The sequence below is a fragment of the Odontesthes bonariensis genome, chromosome 23 (genome assembly GCF_027942865.1).
Source record: "Odontesthes bonariensis isolate fOdoBon6 chromosome 23, fOdoBon6.hap1, whole genome shotgun sequence".
NCBI classification, from domain to species: Eukaryota; Metazoa; Chordata; class Actinopteri; order Atheriniformes; family Atherinopsidae; genus Odontesthes; species Odontesthes bonariensis.
This window is the reverse complement of record NC_134528.1, coordinates 28,108,521-28,132,432: the sequence shown is the minus strand read 5'-3', so window position 1 is coordinate 28,132,432 and position 23,912 is coordinate 28,108,521. Positions and strand designations below refer to the sequence as shown.

General features: G+C 39.1%; 1 protein-coding gene across 7 annotated transcripts in view; it reads right to left on the bottom strand.

Annotated features, from left to right (window-relative positions):
• Positions 1–23,912, bottom strand: part of myocd (myocardin) — a 182,075-nt gene that overhangs the window by 111,648 nt on the left and 46,515 nt on the right. For all 7 annotated transcript variants that reach the window (XM_075457391.1, XM_075457395.1, XM_075457393.1 and 4 more), the window contains exon 2: positions 12,965–13,014. The gene's annotated coding sequence lies outside the window, so the exon portion shown is untranslated. The remainder of the gene's footprint in view (positions 1–12,964; positions 13,015–23,912) is intronic.

Below are 23,912 nucleotides of genomic sequence, written 5' to 3'. Positions count from 1 at the left end.
TAATACGCTATCATCTGTGTGTAAAAATAAGTATCATGAGAAGGCAAATTTAGAGGAGCTTGTGAAAAAAGTGAGAATTGGTTAATCAATCATTTCAATCCATGTGAACTGAACTTCGAACTAGTTCTTGTCATATGTGAACTTGTAAAACCCTGTTTTTTTCATCTGGATAATGATATTCAACAACACAACACAATGTGCTGTAGCTATATGGAGCAACAACACAAAACATTTTACTTTTAAAATAAATAGTCAAAAAATGTATAATTACCATGTTTTCTTACTCAAAAGCCCGATTCGCACGGGATAAATATTACCTATGGATCACTGGTAATTCGCAACTACCCCCGCACCTCTGTATTTTTTTGTGGCGCATTCGGACGGGACAAGCAAAAGTCTGTAATTTACTGAAATCACAGACATCATGAGCGGATATTCCGTAATTGTTGTAACTTCCTGTTTCGCCCCGTTGTACCTGGTTGTACACATAGGTTGAACACACGCGTGTGCGTTCACACGGGACTTAAATGACCACAGGATGTCTGTGTTTCCTCGAAACACAGTAGGTAATTCGCGGCGGAATTATTACCCCACAAATCACGGACATGGCGCATTCGCACAGGACTAAGAACTCAGACATTCTCCGCAATTATTCCGAATTACGGGGGGTCCATAGGTAATACAAGTCCCGTGCGAATCGGGCTTAAGCTAACATCTTGACATCTCTCCTCAACGTTTCATGCTTCACTATAAGACGAAGAACACATTTGTAATCTGTAGATTTGGCAAAAAAATGCTTATCAGGAGGAAGGAGGCATTAGTTAGTTTATTTACATGCAAGACACCATTTGACACCTATCCCTCGTAACATTTTCCACTGTCTTTTCACCTTTCTAATATGGATTCACTTATAATTGGGTGAGGAACAAAAAAATACATAGATAGGTTTATAATGAACATACATGGTTAAGTATTACTCAAGTTGCTCATATCATGCCACATGGATCCTGGCCTACATAAAACAACAGCGTTGGGATAGGTCTCCAACTCATAGATCCTGGCAATGAATCCTGACGCTACTCTGTTTTAAGATGGGAAAAAAATACCTATGTTACCTTTTTCTACTGAGACTGGAATCCTATATCAGATATGTGGGACTTTTTATCATATAACTTTGTAAACTGCGTACATAATATCTGAGTTTGACCACAATTTGACTCAATCTCCACATGCAAATTATTCAGAATGGAGCAAAGGAACATTGTGGATCCCTGGTACTTTGAGACAATGCTGTTGATTAAGCTTTATCTGCTGTTTCCAAGCTGCCTCTACATGTATAATGCGTCTGTTTTACTTCACCTAGCTGGAAGAGGTTGAGTGAGACACACTGGAACCTGACCACCTCCAAATATCATCTGTCTGGCCTATTCAATCAAACACTAATCCCAAGGCATTCTGTACGTAATCTGGTTTCTCATGCAGGTGGAAAATGCATTTTAATAGCAGGTGTAACTTGTGTAAAAGTCTGAATATTTTGAAAATGCCTGTTCCATACACTGCACTTATGTCGAATCAGTACAGATGTCCAGTTTGCACAACCATACAATGTGTTGGAAATTTCCGAGAAAAGGAAAAGGTTTCACAATATTGGAGCTGGAGAATAACAACTCCACTCCAAAGATCTGCCACAGGATCTGAGAGAGGCATCTTGACCTTTAGTTGATCCATCTACTGTTCACTGAAGCCTCATCAGAAATGGTCTCCGTGGAAGGGTGGCTGTCAAGAAGCCATTCTTCAGGAAGGGAAACAGGGAGAAAAGGCTGAGCTGTGCCAAATGACACAAGAAGTGGACTGAAAATCAGTGGCAACAGGTCTGATGAAGGGATGAATCCTCCCCAGAGCCCGGACCTCAACATTATTCAAGCAGTGTGGGATCATCTTGGCAGAGAACGGAACTAAAGGCAGCCAACATCCAAAGAAGAGCTTTGGGATGTCCTTCAAGAAGCCTGGAGAACTATTCCTGAAGACTACTCATATAAATGACAATCTTGTCTAGGAGGGTTCAGGCTTTGTTGAAGAATAAAGGTGCTCATACCAAATATTGACTTCGAGCTGGGTAGAATTGCACAAACTGTTTTTTTATTGTGAGGCAACATTCACATGCTGGAGCAATACCTGAATCCTGGTGTTCTTTGTATCGATAATGAAATAGAAATACAGTATCAATAGTACAGCCCACAATGGTTAATTATCTAAAATCTAATTAGAATGGGCCCATCTAAAATATATGGCAAAAGGTTGCAATGAATATTTTGCTTTGTGTCTTGAAAAATTCTTGATTAAATGAATAACCAGAAATTGATTGATACAAAGTAAAACTGTGGTTTTCAGGGCCTTGGTGGTCTAATGCAGCAGTCAATTTACCAGCTGCTTAGCTGATATTCCAGCTTTGGCACCACCTTCAACATAAAAGCTTGGCAAAGAAGACAAGAGAAAAAAAAGGAAGGCAAACAACAACAAATTTTGGACAAATGCGCACTTGCTGTGTGTGAACTCTAGTAAAAAAGTGATCCATCAGAGGGTATCTTGTGAGTTAAATTATGTTCACTCATGTAATGAAGATATGAACAACTTTGACTCAATTTAATGATTGTATTCGCTATTTCTGTGCAGCATGAGCTACAGCACACCTCATATGCATGTGATGTCCACCTGTTCCCATGGTAACAACATTTACAGTAGGCAATTTTTCACAATGAGAGCATGTCATCTGATAATTCCCATAGTCCATCATGTACAGACTACAGACAACATATATAGAACATTACAAGTGCAATAAACATAAACATGCATGGTGGGCAAAAAATGATGGAAAGCACTTTCATGACCCTGAAATACAAAGGATGCAATGAAAAATATGAAATGTCCGTTTCATACTTTGAATGTTAAAACAAAAATCCACATGCTTTCTTGAATGTCCTGTGAGTTGGAATAAAAGAGGGGGGTGACTGATGTATTTTGGGCAGCTTTGCACAGAAAAGAACGCTGTGTGGTGATGCCATGAGCAGCTTGGAGCATCATAAGCAAACATGGTGCCCTTCATGAGCTATGAATCATAAGTAGGGGGAAGTTTGCAGAGACCCTTGTGAATGTGATGGTGTGGATATAGCTCTGGTCATATCACTGTGTGGGAAACACAAAGAGGGGCAGGCCGAGTCACATGGGTCGTGCTGCTCCCAAAGACATTACTTTCTCTTCTGCTCTCCCTATCCTTTCAATCTCTCACTCATTCCCTCTCTTTGTAGCAGGCCAACCATGTCTCTCTCTCACAAAAACACAAACACAATCTGCTAGACTCTCCATTTATGAATCATTCACTTAATGTAAGTGCCTTGCTTGCTTCTCTTTTTTCCCTTTGAACATTTCCTAGGTTTCTCATTTTTTGTTATTTTTTTAAATCTTTATATTAGATTAGGTTTGTGTGCATGTGTTTATCATAGATGAAAGTGTAATTATCTTTCTTTTTTAATGAAAGTTAGTTGCACATTATAGTCCAGTATGCATTCCACATGAGCGCTTCATGACTCTGCAACGTACTGAAGAGTCAGATAACGTCTAAGCCTGAGCCATTTGTTAGGGCACTGAAGGCTCTTCTTTGCCTTTTTGATGGTCATGAAAAATTACCATTCACATTTGCTGTGTGAGTACTTGGGTCTTTTTCACATGCCACAGTGGAAGGAACACAATGTAAAATGATAAAGTTAATGACGTCCTGTTATTGTTTATACTCACGGCCTGAGAAGTTAAAGTGTCTGCTGTGAAAAAGAACTACCGTATCTAAGTGGCTATATATTTATTTTTGTCCACTCACTTTTCCCTGTCACAACCCAACGAGAGTCACTGCCTGACATGAGACTTGATGTGCAAGCACTGTGGTTCAAATCATGGTAACTTAGATCTATAAAACCAAGTTACTGATTTAATTACTAATTACTGGTATCTGATTTGCTAACTAACTGTGTTTCTTATCACTTCTATGGGAAGACTTAGCATTCTTAACAGAAACAAAAAGAAACCCCATTTCCAGAAAAGTTTTGGCGGTTTTCGAAAATGCAACAAAAGCGTATTTGTTATGTGTCAATTTTTTAGAACCTACCCCAGAACATTTAGGAATTGGTAACAAATGAGCCAGCAAAACACTCCAAAAAGTTGGGACAGATGCATGTTGAACAGTGTGTAACATCACCCTTTCTTTTAATGACACTTAACACTTAATTGTTTGGGGAACTGAAGATACTAACTGCACTTTTGCAGGGAAGTCTGTATCCATTCTTCCGCTCAACTGTCTGTGGCTGTTGCTGTCTGATTCGACTCTTCATGATGCTCCATACATTTTCAGCAGGAGACAGATCTGAGTGGCAGGCAAAGCAATTAAGCACACAGATACTGTGTTGATGAAGCAACGCTGGTGGAAGTTGTTGGGCTCAGAGGTCATGTGCAACAAACTGTGGTTTCCGCTCATGGCCTTTACACAATGACATTTCCCCAGGCTCTCTGATTTTTTATTTATTTTCTTTTGTACAACATTATGTACTGTAGATGTCGGCAGGCCAAAGTTCTTCGCAATCTTCCAATAAGAATTCCTTTTATGAAACTTCTGAAAGATTCTCTGACAGAGTTTGATACAAAGTGGTGAGCCATGACCTAACTTTGCTTATAAAGTCTAAACGCGGTGGGTGCTTCTATTATTCCAAATCCTCACACCCTTACTTGTCACCAACTAATCTGCTGATTGTAGAATCTTCCAGAATGCCTTTGCTCGTATATTCTACATGGAACTTTCCTTTCTTTACTTCTCATGCTTACTTCTCTCTACACAATTTTTTAGCGTGTTGCTGGCATCAAATTCAAGATTTGACTATATATACAATTAAATTGGTAAATGTGACACTGAAATACAATTTTTTTTTGTAATTCTGTCTGTTCAATAAAGGCTTTCAGATATCAATAAATTATAGATTCCTTTTTTTGCAGAAAAAAATCTGACATCTGGTTTGTACTTAAACTTGTTTCTCTGAGTATTCAAATTAAGTGACGAAATGTTCTCCTCTTAACCAAAGTACAACTAACCTGTTGATACACTCTCAAGAAAACCGAATGGTACAGAATTCTAAATATTTGGAGGTACTTCTAGAGGCTAAACAGTTTGCTAAATGTTGTTCATAGAGCCCACGTGAGCCTGTGGCTGTTTAGTTGGTATATTATAAAAATCTATGCTAATTGAACTCAATTTAAAATAGTATCCAACATGATGTCAAACATACTATGTCTATAACAAATAAAATGTTAATAAAATCGATTAAGAATCAAACAATTATGGTTAATTTTCAAGACCAGATGCTTTGTGACAATGTACATCAGTATAAAAAGAAGTATCTGTTAAAGATGTGGAGCTATGATCTATATAGATTATCTATATATATTATATATATGTATATGTATATCTATATAGCATTCACAGCTCACATCAGGTTGTGACAAAAACTCCCAGCTTCTCAAACACAGTGGATCCTTTTGTTATGGAGTTGAAAACCTTCTCATCTACTTCTTCAGGAGTCCTTTCATTTCATCACCTTAGTTTAGTTCAGCATATGAAGGGAAGATTTTACAGTGAGGAAATTTAGATTAAAAAAAAAGTTGTAAATAATGTTTATATTAACGCTTAATACAGTGTTTAAGAACAGTTTTATAGTACTTACAAGATGGGTTTTTATCCAATCCATAGCTGCGTGTTATGAAAAATAAAGCCAACAAGCCATTAAGAAATGTTATTATAGACATTGGATCACATTAAGAGTTTTTGAGACAATCAATCCATCCTGCAGTTGTAAATGTTAAAAATTGTAATGTTGTAAATCTTTTTTTAAAGCTGATGAAAAAGCCGGAGTTGGAGGACATAGATGTATGTTTGTGCAGCAGTCCCTTGACATGTAGTAAAGCTGCATGTGATTAATTATCCCAAAGAGAAAACAACGTAACCCCCATCTTTCCTACATGCAGAAACGAAGACCAAACAAACAAAAGCATATACTGAACTCTTGACTAAAAACAAAGCTATTCTAAATATGCTTCACATTGCACCTGTTAGCAAACTACTGCCACTGTTTTCTGAGGCCGACAGGAAAAGGTCTCGAAATAGCTTTCCCATGAGCCTCTGGTCCAAAATAAAATGAAGCGGCCTGGCAGGAGCCGCCCACTGCACTGCTGCAACCCAGTCATGGGAACCGTGCAGAACTGTCTGTGGAGATTTGGGCTGAATAAATGAGTAAAACACTCATCTCAAAGTGTCTTTATTTAAATCAATGATGCAAGAGCTAATTTATCTTTATCAAATAAAAGTGCAAGAAAATAGGGCCTCATATGTGTGTGTTTGCATGTGTGGACTCATGATGGTGCTTGCATTGAGGCCTTATTGACTTGCATAAGAGTGAGAAGAAGAATAAGCAAATCGAAGCAGAAGTGTGGGAGTGAAGACCCAATAAAACCTGTCAACAAAGAAGGGCATGCTAGCCATTATCGTCAAAATAAACACGCAGAACGCCTCAACAAAAACATTTATGTTAAACATCTCACAAAAGACCATTTATTAAAAGAAAACAATAATGCTTCAATACTGACTAAGCTGAAGCATCTCTGATAACCCAAACCTGCTATATCCACCAAAGAAAAGTAAGGATTCCACTGGAATTAATCAGGTTTTTGGGGGTGCTGAAGCAGAATCAAATTAACCAAAGCACACCGGCCAGCGCTGTTCACCTTTCTGTGTTTCATTCTCAGACTGCACTGCTATTTTAGGGACCTCTGATGACTCTGTCTTGGCCACATCTCTCTTTTTCCACTGCGTAAAAAAAGTTATTCATAATCCTCCCAATAACTCAACACTGTTTGTCCAGTGTGATAAAGCAAAGGGAGCGCTTACAATCTACATGTGCACTCTTCAGAAGTGAATGACTCTGTCAGCTAGAGTAATGCAGTTTGCTGCGCCTGCCTCCTCCTGCTGCAGGGAGGCTGTTTACACGGGGGACATCGCAGAGATCCAGAGAGGAGACAACGCTGCTGGCTTTCTCCACACAAGAAAGGCCTTGGTGGGTGGGCACCATTTCACTCGCTCAGATCATCTACGAGATGCAGGAGAAGAATAAAACTCTCAACGGAATTGACAGATTTTGTGCCAAATAGTTTATTTTATGACATGGACCTCCTCATGGCTACATTATCTTTAAACTTCACCTGTCACTTTAAAGGGGGAAGCTAAAAAATGAACTGAGATCATCGTCAGAATAGCAGCAAAATAGAAACAGAAGGTTGTGATACAAGGAATCCCTTTAATCTCATCTGTGCAGATTAGGGTAACTTTAGGGGGAGCAGATCAAGTTTGCAAGGTCAGAGGCTAGAAGTTGGGCATAAAAGTTATCTGAGACAGGTAATAAGATGTGATCTCAGATTTCTTTTTGTGGCTTCAAGTAATTAAAAACACAAGATTGACCAACTCTTAGTGTTGATACTTCAGCATTCTTCAGTTTTGAGCAGATTACACTCACAACAAACACTTGATGAAGTGTAGTGTGTTAATGTTCCAATTTGAACCAAGTTAAAGCAGTTTTCACTGAAACTTGGGTGGCCATAGATAACTCACCTGAGAAGTTGTTATATGCTCTCTGAACAATGTGAGAAAATAATACTCAACTGGCACCAGGGTACAAAGAGGTGCTTTTTGACACATGATCGCCAGCAATTAGTGCTCAAAAAGTTGAACATACAAAATGGACTGAGGGTATACCCGTTAACTCAATTATTTCCTCCTGTCGCTTCGCTTAGTATGATACTCATACTAAAGAAGGCAAAAAAAAGATCAGAGAATAACACAAAAACATGGCGTGTCAAAGAAATATGAAGCTTTCGTCTTGCTTCCCACTAGCTTCCCAAAGGCTGTGTTGCAAACCTAGCCAAACAAAATAAACACATGCCCTTCAGCTAGCATACCCAACTAACAGCTGCTAACTGTTGTCATAAAAACCAATAGCTTTTAATTCAAAATTAAATTCAGGTCCCATGATTCACGTTGTCAGCCATGTTTTGCCCTGGGGTAAGGGGCATGTCAACAAAGAATATTTATTTAGAACCCCTTGCAAAAATGATAGAATCATCACACTTGGAGAATGTTAATTAGCTTAAAAAAAATTAAGAAGCACAGATGTGAGACAAAACTATTATTTTTACAAACTGAACATTCTGACTTTGTAGAAAATACCTAAATTTTTTTTACATTTGTAATTTTTTGCAGTTTTTTTCCCAGAGGAATACTGAATATGCAACTGGGTCTGCAGTTAAAGGAGATTATCTGCAGAGTTTAATGAGCTGTTGCACCTGGTTGATTGTACGGAAGCCCAGAGCAGACGTGGTATAAACTTTTTTTCTGATGGTTTTCTCAAGATAACGAGATCATTTACCAATGGTTTTCGAGGCCACTTTTTCTCCCCAGTCCGCCCCTGTTTATATGTGTTTATGTATTTCTGGCAAAGGTGTACCCATTTTTACCCCCCTTTCATTGAAAACTGAATAAAGTAGCCGGGGACGGCCGGCTCGACTGCAGCTCAATAGGCGTTTACACCTAAGTGATCCTGCTGATATAGTCAACTTCATCAGTGACCAGCTGAGGGGACCAGGCCATCTCCATGGTTACCGAATGATGCACGAGAGGTGCCGCTATCGTTTTCTCGAGATAACGAGATAAATAACTCGTTATCACGAGAGCACGATCATTGTTTTGCTTGTCACACCAGCGGGATTTGCTTTGTGCATTTTCACAAGCAGAATTGTTACACAAACGCTCCACATTCCATGTTTGATTCATAGGCTACTTTATTCAGTTTTCAATGAAAGGGGGGTAAAAATGGGTACACCTTTGCCAGAAATACATAAACACTTATAAACAGGGGCTGACTAGGGAGAAAAAGTGGCCTCGAAAACCATCGTTTAATTAACTCGTTATCTCGAGAAAACGATCATTGTTTTCTCGAGAAAAAGCAAAAGATGTTGGTTGTTCACACTCAGTCTGACATTTAGAGCAGGAACTCTGGAAAAGGTTGTAAAAGGGAAACATCCGGGCTTAACCTGAGGTTCAAGATGATTATGATAATATATCTTGCCAAAAAGCAAAGAGCATTCAAAACTTCTTGAGCAAAAACACATCAACTCAATGACATGGCCACAAACAGTCTGCATCTCAATCCAATTGAAGATTTATGGTGAAAATGGAAAAAATGGTCCATGCCAAGGTCCATCTTGCAAGCTGCTGAGCTGTCTAACTGCTATATAAGAAAGTTGGAACCTGATGATAAAAATAAAAAAAAATAAATTCCCGCTAGTTCTCAAAGAATTCAAGCTGTCAGAAAACCCAGAGGAGCCGCAACAAAGTACTGACTGTGATTTCCATTGTTTATGAATTCCAATTTTTTCTTTTACTTCGTCTGGAAAAAAAATGCAAAAATGACTTATTTTTCAAAAGAAGAATGTTCAGTTATTTAATGAAATAAAATCATGTCTGAAATTTATATTTTTTACAAAATAAAAAGTCAGATTCCATCATTCCTACCAGTCGCTGAAGTGCTGTATTCCCATACCAACTCTTCTACTTATTTGTATTGGACACAATTGTTACAATTGTTACAATTGTTGACACTCTGTTTCTCCCCAGTGAGCACATGAACCGGATTCCACTCTCTTTGGACACACACACACCAGCCTATCCTCCTAACAAACTGGTTTTTGATCTTCCCACTCAGTCCCTATCTGTTTTTGGGTTCTTTTTGTGTGTACAGCCCCTTTTCGGGCGTGACAAAAATACCCTTTTGTCAGGATTGGGGCTTCCTATAAACAATACAGAAAGAGCATACAATGGCAACCATAGTCAAAATGATCAATGTACGTTATCAGTGTAATCTCCCTTTGCTACCTAAATCAAGGATAAAAAAAGAAACCATTTGCATTCTGATTGGAATCCAGAGCTGTCTGAATATCACCTGCTGGTGCAGCATCTTATCTCCTTGCACAGCCTCCCCCTGAGTTAAGCATACTTCTACATGACTTTTCCTTTAGCACAGAATTTATGAGTATTAAACTGAAACACTTTGTTTTACACTTAGCCCCCGTCTGCTTTCTCTCACAGCCAAGAGGCAAAACCAGAGAGGAACGTTATCCTGCCACCTGAATTTCATTACTCTGCTCTTTTACACTGAGATGCATCTTGGTCTTGTCTTTTCATTTGAAATAAAACACAGGTCAGACAGTCAGGCTGTAACTTCAAATTCACCAAAGATTTTGACTGGAGTCTTGTTCTGTTTTACTAATCATAAATGAGGTAAATAAAGAATTTCACTTGAGTCTTCCCACTATTTATAACAATCACACATTTTTGCTGCACAAAAATATTTCAAAGCTTGTCTTGAAGTGAAAAGAAAAAGACCCAACCATTTCTGACACCACTTCAGTACTTTGGTTTAAAAGCTTGGACATAGCTGGATTGGTCCTAGTTTAGAAATACCTAACACTCTTTTTTTTTTATAACTTTCCAACATATCTTTTGTAGAATTTATGGAAAAAAGTTATTGTTTTCTGAATAAATGGAGCACCGCGTTAGTTCTGGCAGACCACGTAGTCAACGCGCCCTTTGCCTATTGGCTGACGTCGACCCAACCCTTATGGCCAGCTGTGCTCAATGGGTAATCAGCTGCAGCTCGTAATTGGATGCTGGCATTTGGGGCGCTTCATTTAAACTTGGTTTGCTGTCACTGCTTTTTTTTTTTGCTCTCTGCTTGCACCCACCACCTCCCCTGCTCCACCGACTTCTCATTGCCAAACAATGTCATACTGTTGTTCATTGTTGCTTGCTCTGTTCTAGGGGGTTTGTTGCCTTTACAGCAAATGGAAGGCACTCCACCTGAGGATGCTGCTGTTCCCTGTCTTGGCTTCCATGGAGCTCATGGAAAAGTCGGGAACTTCCTCCGAACAGAGCCATACCGCCAAACATAAATTGTATGCATTCAGAATAAGCTTCTGAAATTCATCTCTGTTCTCGTCTCGTTTTGACGAGAGTGGTTCTGACAGAACTGTCTTTGGCAGATTCGTTTTTTTTTTTTTTTTATTTTTTTACCTCCAATCTAGTTAGAATCATTTAAATTAAATTCAGTAAGAGTTTCTAATCTACCTAATCCTCAGTCCCTACAGCAATGTTATGGCTATGCACCCTTTCATGTGATAAACATAAAAATAGCATTTCTTTCTAAATGAATAATAAGATATGTCAATGTGACGTTTCTGATGCGCAAACATGATTTCATCTGTCGGTGGAAGATGTGGTTGAAGCTACCAAATATAGAGCCATGGAGGCAAACTTCAACCAAGAAAATCAGAGATTCCAAACCCCGCAACCCACTGCCTACCTCTAAGCAGTTCTCTGATCTCCTCGGCTCATCCTCTGCTGACTCATGCACGGGGTCACCACTGATTGTTAAGTCCCCCTCCCCAAGCGTAAGAATTACAGAAAGCAGAGATATTGTAGCTCTAGAAACAGCAGCCTGACCCGTTTGATCTCTGTGTTGACCTTTGACCCAGAGGAAGTTGTAAAAGGAGTAACCTGCCGTCAGTAAAAGGCATTAACTCTTCCGAGGTCATGAAACAAACGCTGACACGCCATTGAGATTGGCTCTAAGCTGTCAACTTCAAGGTGCAATCAGATGAGGTGAGATAGGGTGGTCACATAGGATGCCTAAAATGTCTGTGTGCGTGTGGCTGGTTGGGTGGGTGCGAGTATGCTCATGTATACTGCTTATCTGCATGGCGTCTTTCCAGGAAAATGAACTGGAAAAACTGCGACATAAAATGCATGTACAAAAGCCAGAGGGATGTTTGAGTGACGCTAGTTCAATGTTGAAGGTCTCCTGACACACAAGTCTGTTTGAAAATAAGTCCCTATATGATGCTGAAGCATGACAGTAAAAAAGCCCCGTGAGCTTCTCTGTGACAGGCTGTAATAAATGTCACAACTCTTTTTTCGTACAGACATCAAGCAGGTAACGCACACAGTAGGCCTGCAGCACTGCTACTAAGTGTAAAAACTAAACAAAACAGCTCCTACAGATTGATATGTACTATGGTATTCTTGGAAGGTGAGTTTATACAGTGGACAAAAGTTCATTTACTTTTCACATAGACTAATAATGTATAGACTCGTTACACAGTCTCAATCTGACACATTGTGTTGTAAGGCTTTTTCACTACTCTACTCTTACTGGATCCCATATGACACACACACACAAAAAAGTTGAAAGTTGTGATTTCAAGAAACATTTGACGAAGCATGTTGCATATCAGAGGATGAATATATAGCCACTGAAGGCTGACTGCTGGTATTATGTTTCACAAACTAATTCTGGTTGTGAAGAAAAGAAAGAATGGTCAAAAACTTAATTTCCATTTATAACAGAGGGTCCATCACTGGCCCAGGATGATGATTCTAATTCTTTCAGAGCAGCCATGCTCAAAGTTTAAGTATGTCTGTCTGCACCGTGTCCCATTTGTGACTAATACTCCATCATCTATAGAAAAGACACACAAACATTTCCCTGATATTTGCACTGGATGAATAATATACAGAATAGTTTCCTGGAATTTTGTGTAAAAATCATGCATCATTGTCAGAGATCAACAATGAACAAGAGACTTCACTGGTGTGGATGTGTTTAAATAATGTGAAAACATTTGATGTTAAGATTTCAATATAAGAAATAATTGTGCATCCTGACTGTGCTTTTGTGGGAATGCTATAGTACTAAAATAAGACTCAGGCAAATAGCTACTGCATTATGTTAAACACATGTGAGGCTGAATAGAACCGAAATCTTACCTGTTCACTTGTATCATTCCAGTTTTAAAGCCCAGCCTGGCATCCTCCACCTGTTAAAGAAACATATGATTACTGTGATTTACACTTTAAATCCAGTCCAATCCAATGCAACAGATAAAAGAAAAAATCTGAAGAGCTGGGATGGTATAAAAAAAAAACACATAATACATACGTTACTTTGATTATCATGTGATTGGAAACAGAATTAACCCAAAATATTAATTTCATCAACTTTCATTTTTTTGCATTTCAAGGGTTGCAAGTGTTGTTGTTACTTCTTACAACACTTAAGACATTCTGGCATTGAGGATGCATAGCAATGAAACATTCCAATCATGTCAGTTATGCCATCCATGATGGCTCTTAGGTGTGAAAGAGTCAACAATGTCAACAACAACTTCTAAAGAGGTTAGCATGGATGTATTTTCAACTATGTCAAAGATATATTGGTTGATATATATGGAAGCTTACTGTATGTACTATGACTTTTAATTGGCAAATGAAATAATGTGCAATAGATTTCACAGGGGACCCTAATAATAAAGTAACTATCAAGTTTATCTGATTTAATCAAAAGAAAAAATAGTTAAACTCCTTTTTATGTAATTTCAAATGCGAAACATTGGGAGCACCAGCACCATCAACAACAGCATCACTATTCTTTACCAGACGTGGTGTACTCGGGTTGAAATAAACAGCCTCCACCTGTTTAGTTTTTGCCGTTGATTGACAATGTATCAAAGCAATGAAGCACAAACCCCAAAAGCTCCAGCGATCCCTGTGGATCACAATATTTGGACACTTTCAACTTTCCCTCTCTGGTGGGCATCATACTGCCAAGTAAACACACATCTAATCAATGTTCACACAGTTAATGTGGATTCCACAGAGCGCCAACAGCATGCGCGTAATTTGCACGGGGGTTACGGGGGTCATGACCCCCTCAAAAATCAGATCCAGCTAATATAACCCCCCCAATATCATCAAATCAAATCATCAAAAAATATCATAAAATTCTGAATGAATAACTTTTGTTTGTTTTCTTTATTCATTCATTTCATTTCAAGATAGTATCATGTTTTAAATAATCTGTAATGTAACTCCCCCCCCCCCCCCCCCAAATTGACTACTTGGTATTACCCAACCCAATTTCTCTACCGAAAGTTTGTTTATGCGCAGCTGCTGGAAACAGTCACACTTTTTTGGGGTTTGTTGTGCTAAGAGGTGGATTAACGAGAGTTAAATTGATGGAATAGAGCTGTGACGGCTGCTCAGAAAGTTCACAAAGCTAGCGCGAAAATCTTGAATGTTGTCTTGCACATACCAAGACGTTCACCTCATGTGTTCCTTATATGTGATCCTGCAAGGCGAAACCAGTCGCTTTGGTAAAATTGACAAAACTAAGTTATTGTGCTCACATGAACGGCCATAAACTAAGCTTTCCAACGATATGTATATTGAGGCTATTGCTATCGCTAAGATAACTGCATCCAAAGTTGGCATGGTTCTCCTGTCACGATAATGCTAGAAGAGAAGAAAATCACCTTTTTAAGCGGCGTTGACAACTGGAATGACTGCTAATGTGTTAAATCTTCACCGGGCTTAACAGTCAAAACATATGTTTTTCCGTGAAATTTGTTCAACCCGCCCAGTTTTCCAGTCGTTTCAGTAATATATTGTGGTCAACTGTATCAAATGCAGCACTGAGATCTAGTAGAACTAAGACTGACATTTTCCCACCGTCTGTATTCAGACATATGTTGTTAACCTCTTTGTCAGAGCAGTCTCAGTGCTGTGGTTCTGTCTAAAAGTTGACTGGAAGGTGTCATAGCAGTTGTTTTGTTTTAAAAAGTAATTAAGTGGTTGAAAAACGGCTTTTCAATGATCTTACTTAAAAATGGGAGATTTGAGGCTTGTACTTGTTCATTTGTGTCTTGTCAAGACTGTCCTTTTTCAGCAGGGGTTTGATTACAGCTGTTTTTAGTGGCTCTGGAAACACACCCGACATTAAAGACAAGTTCACCATCAGTAACAGGTCTGACTCCTTTAATAATATTATTATTAATTTATAGCAATCTTAATGTGATAGTAAGTGGGCAATATGTGAAATCAGTTCCGAATAAAGGTGCAAGATGCTCTCCAGTGTGCCACCCTGTATTGTGTGATGTATCGAGAGTTGCATTGTGCATAATACATTTGCTGCATGTAGGTGCCAATACAGTGATGAAATTGATTAATCTTTAAGTTCTTGTCATCTGCCAATGTTGGCTAGTGCTTAAACACTGAATTTAACTACTGTGTCATTATGGCATAAATAGTCAAGTGAACAGCTGCATTTACGTTAAGTAGCCTAAATCAGTAAAAGTATCACAATGTATTTCTAACACAGGAATGGCAAATTAGCGAGCAAGAAAATGATTAAATAAATAAATAAATATGCTGCGAGTTTAACCCCCCCAATGGTAGACCCAAAGTTACGCCCTTGGCCAACAGCTCTGCCAATCCCAGTGGGGATCTGGAGGAGGGTGCAACAGGGGAATGGCCACGTTCCAGTTAATTGAAGAATACTTCATTTCTGCACCTTCAAGCCAAAAGTCTGAGCTTATTACGCAACCATGTGGATCCAATGTTTGAAGTTGGTGCAGAGTGATACGAAACAATTAAGGACAGGAAACACAAGAGGGTCTCACTGGCTGGATTTCAGCTTGTTTGCAGAGGCGCAAACTTAATTGCTTGAGGACTTTGCAAGCCATCTAATTTCACTATCTTGCACAAGCAAATACCCAGGAAAGACACAAGATTAACACACACAACACACATACATACACACACACACACACACACACACACACACACACACACACACACACACACACTATGCATTCTTTTATGTATCTTGGAAGAATGAAGTAGAGGTCAGCAGATATAAATCTTTCAATCAGCCAAGAGCCTGAGATGAATTAGGATCTAGTGTTCTTCATCATCTTTATTCTGGTTTCAAACCAAATCACACTGACTGACGAACAAAACAATAAAACCTTTATGTCATGAGAAGTTTTAGCGAGTGACTACTGACACCTTGAATTCAATTTCAGAAGTGACTGATTTAATCCTTCCTACATTTGAATGGAATTTAATTGAAAATAACTAATATCATTGTCATTCAATTAAACCCATTGTCAAATGTTTTTGGTAACAACTTAATATGCAGATCAAAACATTTATTCTACATTATTGTATCTTTCTGGCTAGCAAAGTTTAAAATGGTCAAGAATAGAATAGTTTAGACAGACTCCATTCATTTGGCTGTTTAAACTGCATCCACAATTATTGGTTCACCACTTCCACAGCAACAAGAAACTAACTCCAACTGTCCATGGACAGTGTTGGTTGGGTGAGAGGATGCTATTTGTGATTTATTGAAAACTGGTACATTAAAGCACATTATCTAGCCAAGCCTCTAATGATTCATGCATGAATGACCCAGTTTTTCTGCACCGCAGTCAAACGTGTAGCCCACTGAGCTGTAAACTTACTCTGTCAACTTCTGACATGTGTGCCTTTTATCTTTTCAGTTGATGGAATGGAAAATTCTGTCTGAGTGATTTTATGTATATACATGAACAGACGCAACACATATGTATAATACATCCAGAAAATTCTTTACTTTCCTCTAAACAGAACTACAGGTATGATTTATATCTCATTCAGAACGTTGCACCAACATTGAACGACAACTTGTTACGAATGTCAATCAAGTCCCGGTAACAGCCTATTCAGAATATTGTAGTGAGAGCCAATAGTGGGGGTTATGAATGTCTTATAGATGCCCGGTTACATCCCCTATTTGCTGGGAAATCTGTAGCAACAAGAAGGGGTGGAAAGAAAATCATAACCCACTGATTTTTACATCAACTAGATCTGTAATTCCTCCTCTGTGACACTGAATATAGGGTGTAATTTTTTAGATAACTGTTATCCAGAGACCATTTGCATATCAACACAATTAATGTCTAATGATGAGTAATCTAATTAACGGTATACATTTCTCAGCTGTAGCCAGGATGCGCTTCATCACTCACACTCACTTCACAAACAACTACCTCACATCCAGGTATTCCACAAGGTATCCTAACGAGTTTTCTCAAGGGGAAAACTCATCTGATAACTGTACATTTGTATGAAATTTGTTATAAATAACATGGTCATTTGATTAAGAATTTCAATCACTTGACAAACTTATAGTTATTGAAATTGCTAAGTCACTCTCATATTTCAGGAGAAATTGTGTGATACATAGTACTAATTAAGTTGCTAAAGTAATAATTCTAGCCTATGTGGTTAGATATAGTGGGCCCAGTAAACATAATTCTTTCCCATGTGATAAGAGGACTACAAATCCTTTCCAAGGAAATGACGCTGACACAAAGTCATGCCGTTTCTCTCAGCTACTCTAATGACCACTCAAGTGTTATGCTGGGAGAAACAGCCAACAAAAACACCAGCAATAAACTCTACTATTCGTTATCTCTTTAGACTCTCCAAGTTAGCCCTGAGAGCATCTTTTTTAACCTTCAGAACAACATGACACCCCTACTTGGGTTATCGTATATCACATTAAACAACACTGACAAAAAAAATAAATTCATGTTGTTTGGAATCACACAAACCCTTTTCCCCTTGAGTGATGTGTTCTGTGTAACATCTGTCAGAGTACAACAACAAGGCCGTAACCCAGTGGAAGAATTCACAGGCTTGACCACTCATCCAGACCAGTGCCCATTCTTAACAGTTTTACTTTGGTCTTTTGCGATCTTGTTATTTTGATCTATGTATGCACGCTGCTTAAGTCAGAGATAGAATGAGAGAATTCAAGCCAGAAGAACCCTAAACCTCTCCGTTCTTGGATTGTTATCACAGGTCTGCCATTTCAACTGAGCAATCTTATTCTTGCGCGTTTTCCCAGGGGACTGCTGGTATAGTACTTGTGAGAACAAAGTACATGTCTCTTTCACATCATGAGACTTTTTTTTTTATCATACAATAACTTCCAATGGAAATTACAGATGGTAACATTCCATGTTGCAGATTGTTTTGTAGATGCAGTGTTCACATTACATGAGGGCCCCAACCATGTATCTTTTAGTTTCTACGCTTAACCACCTATTTTTTTATGTCCAACCCTCAGCGTGTAATTTCAGTAACGAAGCCTAACCACCAAGTGACAGGAAAGCAGAAAAGTGAAGAAACTTGAGATGGGGGTCAACAGTCCCCAAAATTATCCTCTCCAACCTGCGTGTGGGCTCTTGTGGATGTTAAAAGTGGCAAATAGAAATTCTGTGACAATTTCACATACTGGAAAAAATATGATTTTGAAAGACAAATAGGTATGGGGTGATTTTGGTGCCTTGAAATTGTAGCATTTTGAGCATAACATGCCGCATCGGCAGTAAAAACATTAGGTGGTCATCATAGTGCCTTCAAATCAGCAACAATACAACTTTCAATTGTGTTTCTCTTGTGTTTAAAAGCAACTGTGCAGGTGGTGTGGACACATATGCAGCCAATATACAGCAGTTCAACAAAGCACACGCCACATTACTGTTGTAAAGCTGGTCTCAGACGTGGGACGAGACTGCTTTCAAGATGCAGGATGTCTTATGTTCTGAAGATTTGATTCTCTTACATCCATTTTCTGACAATATGGTGGTGGATGACAACAATAATGTTGAAAATGATCACACTGACTCACATGAAAAGGATGCCTCATGCTTCTAGATAAAAACAATCCCTTACTGTCATTTTCTCCAATGTCACATTGAGGAAACACACAATTATCTCATAACGGTTCATGAGCAGTGTCACACAAGTGCTGCTCAATTACCAGTCTTAACAGCAACGCATGCGACCAACCATGGAGGCGACCACAAAAGAACCAGGTAGCATTCAACAGGAAATGTCACCTCGGCCAATTACCCATGAGCTCAAATGTTGCCAAAACAGCCATTAATCCGAACAGTGAGCACACATAAAGCTTCCGAGGCCTCCATCAAGGCCCACAGGGTAAGAGACATAGGAGACGGTTCATGATACAAGTCTTACAATAGGAGATCAAACAATGGCTAGAAGTACTCTGACTCGAAATTGACGAAATACACTTTCTATACGTTCAGCAGACGTTCCAGAACATTCCTCCCCCGATATTCCGTGCTGTGGACAGTCGTCATATCAAGACCAGAGTAATACAAAGCAGTTACTATAGCAGAGCATGTCATTTCACATTCCTTGCAAACATGCGAGAGGTATGTGTGAGATGACAAACGATGGAGGCGTTCACATAAAAATGGACAGTGTACACAAATGAAACCAGACTCATACCTCTCTTGAGTGCATAAAGCACAAGAATAACCATAAAAATCCACACAAGTCTCCTGCGAGCCACCTGTCCTGTCAACACAGATGTCACATCTCCAGAGGTCAAACGGAGAACTGACTAAACACCAAGAATATCCAAATGTGTCATTGGAAATTATTATTCAGACAGAGGAACTAATAATAAGTTGTAGTTCTGATATGGCTAGTGTAGAATGTTTTTAGGCATGTTAGCTTTCCTTCACAGCATCTAATGCACAGTTTTTGCAGGTAATGACTGAAATAGGGTTTGTAGAACCCTATAACTTTCGAGAGATTCTTCTGTTGTTGTTACAGCCCCTGGCCTCTAGAGGATGTGCATGACTATTTGTGTATGCAGATTCGAGTGTGGGAGCACTCTACGGTGATTGGCTGCCTGGGAACTGCAAAGCTACGCTATTGGACCAGCGGGAGATGACGACCCAATCAGTGAGGGATGAGGTCCACCTGCGCATAATAAAAGGCTCCTGAAGTCATTTCACCACGGGGACAGCTTTAGGAAGTCATTTTGTGCAGCTGATCCCCCACTTTGCTTGCTGCAATCCATCCATCCATCCATTATCTATACCGCTGAATCCGTCGATCGGGTCGCGGGCGGGCTGGAGCCTATCCCAGCAGTCAATGGGCGAGAGGCGGGGTACACCCTGGACAGGCGCTTGCTGCAATCATTTGTTTAAAAGTTTATGGAAACGTTGATTGAATTTGTACTTCTACTTGTTTGTTTGGTTTAGTGTTTTGAGTTGGCCAACTCTAGTGTTTTCAATTAGTTGTTTGTTTGGTTACAGTGTACCCCCTCTCTTGTTTTGGAACCCTTTTCGTCGTAATAAATTATTTTTACACTTAAACTTCTTCCCTCTGGACAAATTTATGTTGCCACCCTGATCCCCTAGACCTGGGGTCGTAACAGTTGTAATAGTAGTTTAAGTCAAAAAGTAGTTTAACATAGTCTAAGTTTATTTATGTATGGCATATTGGTATCGGTATTGGTATTAGGGAGCTACATTAGGGTCAAATATGGAAAGTTACCGTAATACATATTGGAATTCTAGAACTCACACAACCCAGAGACACTATTGTTTACAAGTTTGCATTGTTAAAGCGTCAGCAAACCTTTATTGGTAACAACCTCAATAATTCAACATGAAACCATATTGGTTTTATTGTGTAGAGAGGCAGTAGTGTTTAGGATAGCTGGAACATTTATGTTGTTAGCATTTAGCTCATGCATACTGAGCATTCAACGAGGTTGCGATGCAGTTGTTGAACAAAACGTATGTGTACGTTTTTCTTAAAAATTTGCTCTTTTGGCAGATACTGTGGTACATACAGTGTGTGTTATCTTTTAGAAGACAGTACATTTCGACTTTTGTTAACAGGAAAAGCACAGGTGTAACTGACTGTGACAATGGCTTTCTTCCTGTACTTATCCCAGGAAAACATGTCAAAGATACAGCATGAACAAAATCAGGGACCAGAGGTCCGTTTCACGTAGCAGGTTTAGTGAAAACTCTGAGTTGGTTAACCCTGAAATGAGGGAAACCCTGAGTTTTCCGTTTCACAAAGGGAGGTAACTCAACCCCGAGAAAGAGGGGTAACTCTAGCCTGTTTCACAAAGAGAGGTAACTTAACCTCTCGGTCAGTTACCGGAGTAACAGACTCTCTGAACCTAACCTGGTCGGGACCAGGTTTTATTCAAGAAACCTCAAGTTTCTTTCTGTCCCTCTTTCAGCCACACACGCCATTTGATTTCCTCATTCATTCAGTGAGCAGAGCGAGTTCTTCTACTTCTAAAAGTCCATTAGGCACAGTAGGAGACAACTTTTTTCACGAACATGTCCTTTTGACAACGATCCTGTGGATGAAGGTGCAGCATTATTGCGCAGAGAAATAAATATTCGTCGGAGATGGTTATCAGACCGCGCATAGATTTTTGCATTTACAGACAATTATCTTTTTGAGCGGCACCATCAGAATGTGTTGGGACAAAAGAAAAAAAAGACATAAAAGACAAATAAATATTAGTATGAATAGGCTTAAAAAAGACATATATAGGCCTATTATATTTTATAAAGGCACTCGTGTCTTGGGGGTGGATTCCCTCCGGGGATTCCCTCAGCCACTTCCCTCCCGTTAGAGGTGGTGGTGCTGGGCAGCACCGGTTTTACGGGCATCTGCCTTCTTTCTGTTGGCTCAGTAGAAGTCTGTGTTAGTTTAAATAGGCTTAATTATTTAACAGAACATGATATAGATGACGACTCTAAATTTTCCTTAGGAGTGAGTGTGAGTGTGCATGGTTGTTTGTCTCGTTTGTCTCTATGTGGCCCTGTGATGGACTGGTGGCCTGTCCAGGGTGTACCCCGCCTCTTGCCCATTGACCGCTGGGATAGGCTCCAGCCCCCCCGCGACCCGACTGACGGATTCAGCGGTATAGATAATGGATGGATGGATGGATGATATAGATGAGAAGACATAGTTTATGTGTGTGAAAACAGCATTATGTTGGGAATAAAATAACTGCACAGTCAAATAGCCACTTAATATTTACTTCATAGTATAAAACGTGATCAAAATGAGGTACCTCCATGCTGAGGTCTCACCTGTTTGAACAATGTTTTTATATTTCATCTTAAACTGCTGCCAAGTGAGCTTCTCCCCCGCGAGATTGCACCTAAATGAAATAAATGAATGGGCTACCATTCAAGCAGTTTCCCTGTAATATTATTGGGATTGCAAAGGACTACATTTAAACTTACACTTTTGCTGCTGCAACGGTGTTGCACTTATTTCTAAAAACGTATTGAAACTCCCCTTATGAGCGCATTAAGATTTCCAATTCGAGGTTGGTGAAAAACGTAGCCCCTCCTCTTCCCCGTTGCCAAGGTGACTCGTCGAATCGGGGCTCCATTGATGCTGGCTTTTTAAAGTTGTGGTGCACGCGCTAAACTCAAGGTGAACCTACTCAGAGTTGATTAACCTCACTCAAATCAGCGTTTCTGGAACCGAAAACTCAGGGTTTTCTATCTCAGAGTGGATCAACTCAGAGATCAGGAATAGACTCAGAGTTGGTTGAACCTGCTACGTGAAACGGACCCCTGGAGTCATCACACCTGGGTGGAACACAGCAATCGTTCATTCTAGCTATAAGCTACACCTAGGTCTTTTCCTATTCTATCCCTGATATGTTGAAATGTCATCTTTAAAAAAGGCCTTAGCCTCTGGGTCTCCATTTGGAACCTTCCGTTGACTTTTTTTCTTTTTTTTAATAGCAGTCCTAAAAATAGAGACTGTGGTATGCTATAAAGACGAGAGTGTCCTTTGATGGTATCTTGAGGTTTTAAGCTTTATTCATGATGTTTGTTTTTCAATCAGTTGATTTGTTTTTATTTGTTTCTGAAATATCTCAGTAAGAATCTGACATATTTTCCTGATATTTTGTGCAGACATTCATTTATGAGTGAACCCCTGAAATTCCATCCTGAGCTATCCTTAACTAAAAATCTCTATTTGTTTATGATTCAGAGCCAAACAGCACGGGCAATTCATCTGCTCCAGCTGTAATTTGTTATTCCTTATCAGCAAACATTAGCATGTCAACACCCTAATTCTACTTTATGTTTATGTCGTGGATACTGGAGTTATCAATTTCATATTTGCCAGTACAAAGTACAGATAAGCAGGTAAAAGCAAACAAAGACAGTGTCTGATATTGAAGGCGGTTGTGCTAAACTTTGGAAAATATAAAGCTATAACAAACAACAGTAGTTTCAACCCTGATACGTCCAATTTTAAAGTAAAACAATTACTTAAAACAATTAAAACAACAAAAACTTTCTTCAAATTATACTCCACTGAAGAAATGGGAAGCTGATGTCATGCATCTTGTGCATGCATTTGTTTAGACAAATTGTATTCCCGTCCTTTGTGTACACAGACTCTACTTTCTAACTTGGGGATCAAACTGTAGGATCAGCAACTAAAATTATATCTCAGCCCATTGTTACTCTTCATAACCTAATGCTAAACATGTCTGTTCACTGCAACCCCAACACGTTTCTAATGAGTTTAAACATCAAGACACATCTTTATTATCAATATTGTGACATTTTAAAACCCTACGCATATCACTCTATAAAACAAACACACTTCTGAATATACTTAGAAGTTTAATTATTTGTTTACATTAAATGAATGAGCCAAAAAAGAGTGTCAGATTTGGCCGTAATCAGATTTTGGCACGATATCTTATCAATTTGGAGATCTTGCAATTCAATTACAAGCAGAAAGGGACACTTTTTATCTCCTTTCTTTCTTTTCCCATCTCTTCCCTTCTCATCTCTCCCCATCCCAGCATGCAACATGTATCTTCACATTCTAGTCATTGGTATTGTTGGTTTAAGCAGTATATATGTTGACGAAGAATTGTTTCTTCTTGTGGGTACAACATTGAGCAAAATGGATGGTTAATTTCTGAGTTTACTTTCACTGAGACTCAAAAAGTATGTGTAAGTATACTACTGTAAGTATCCTTACTGTAAGT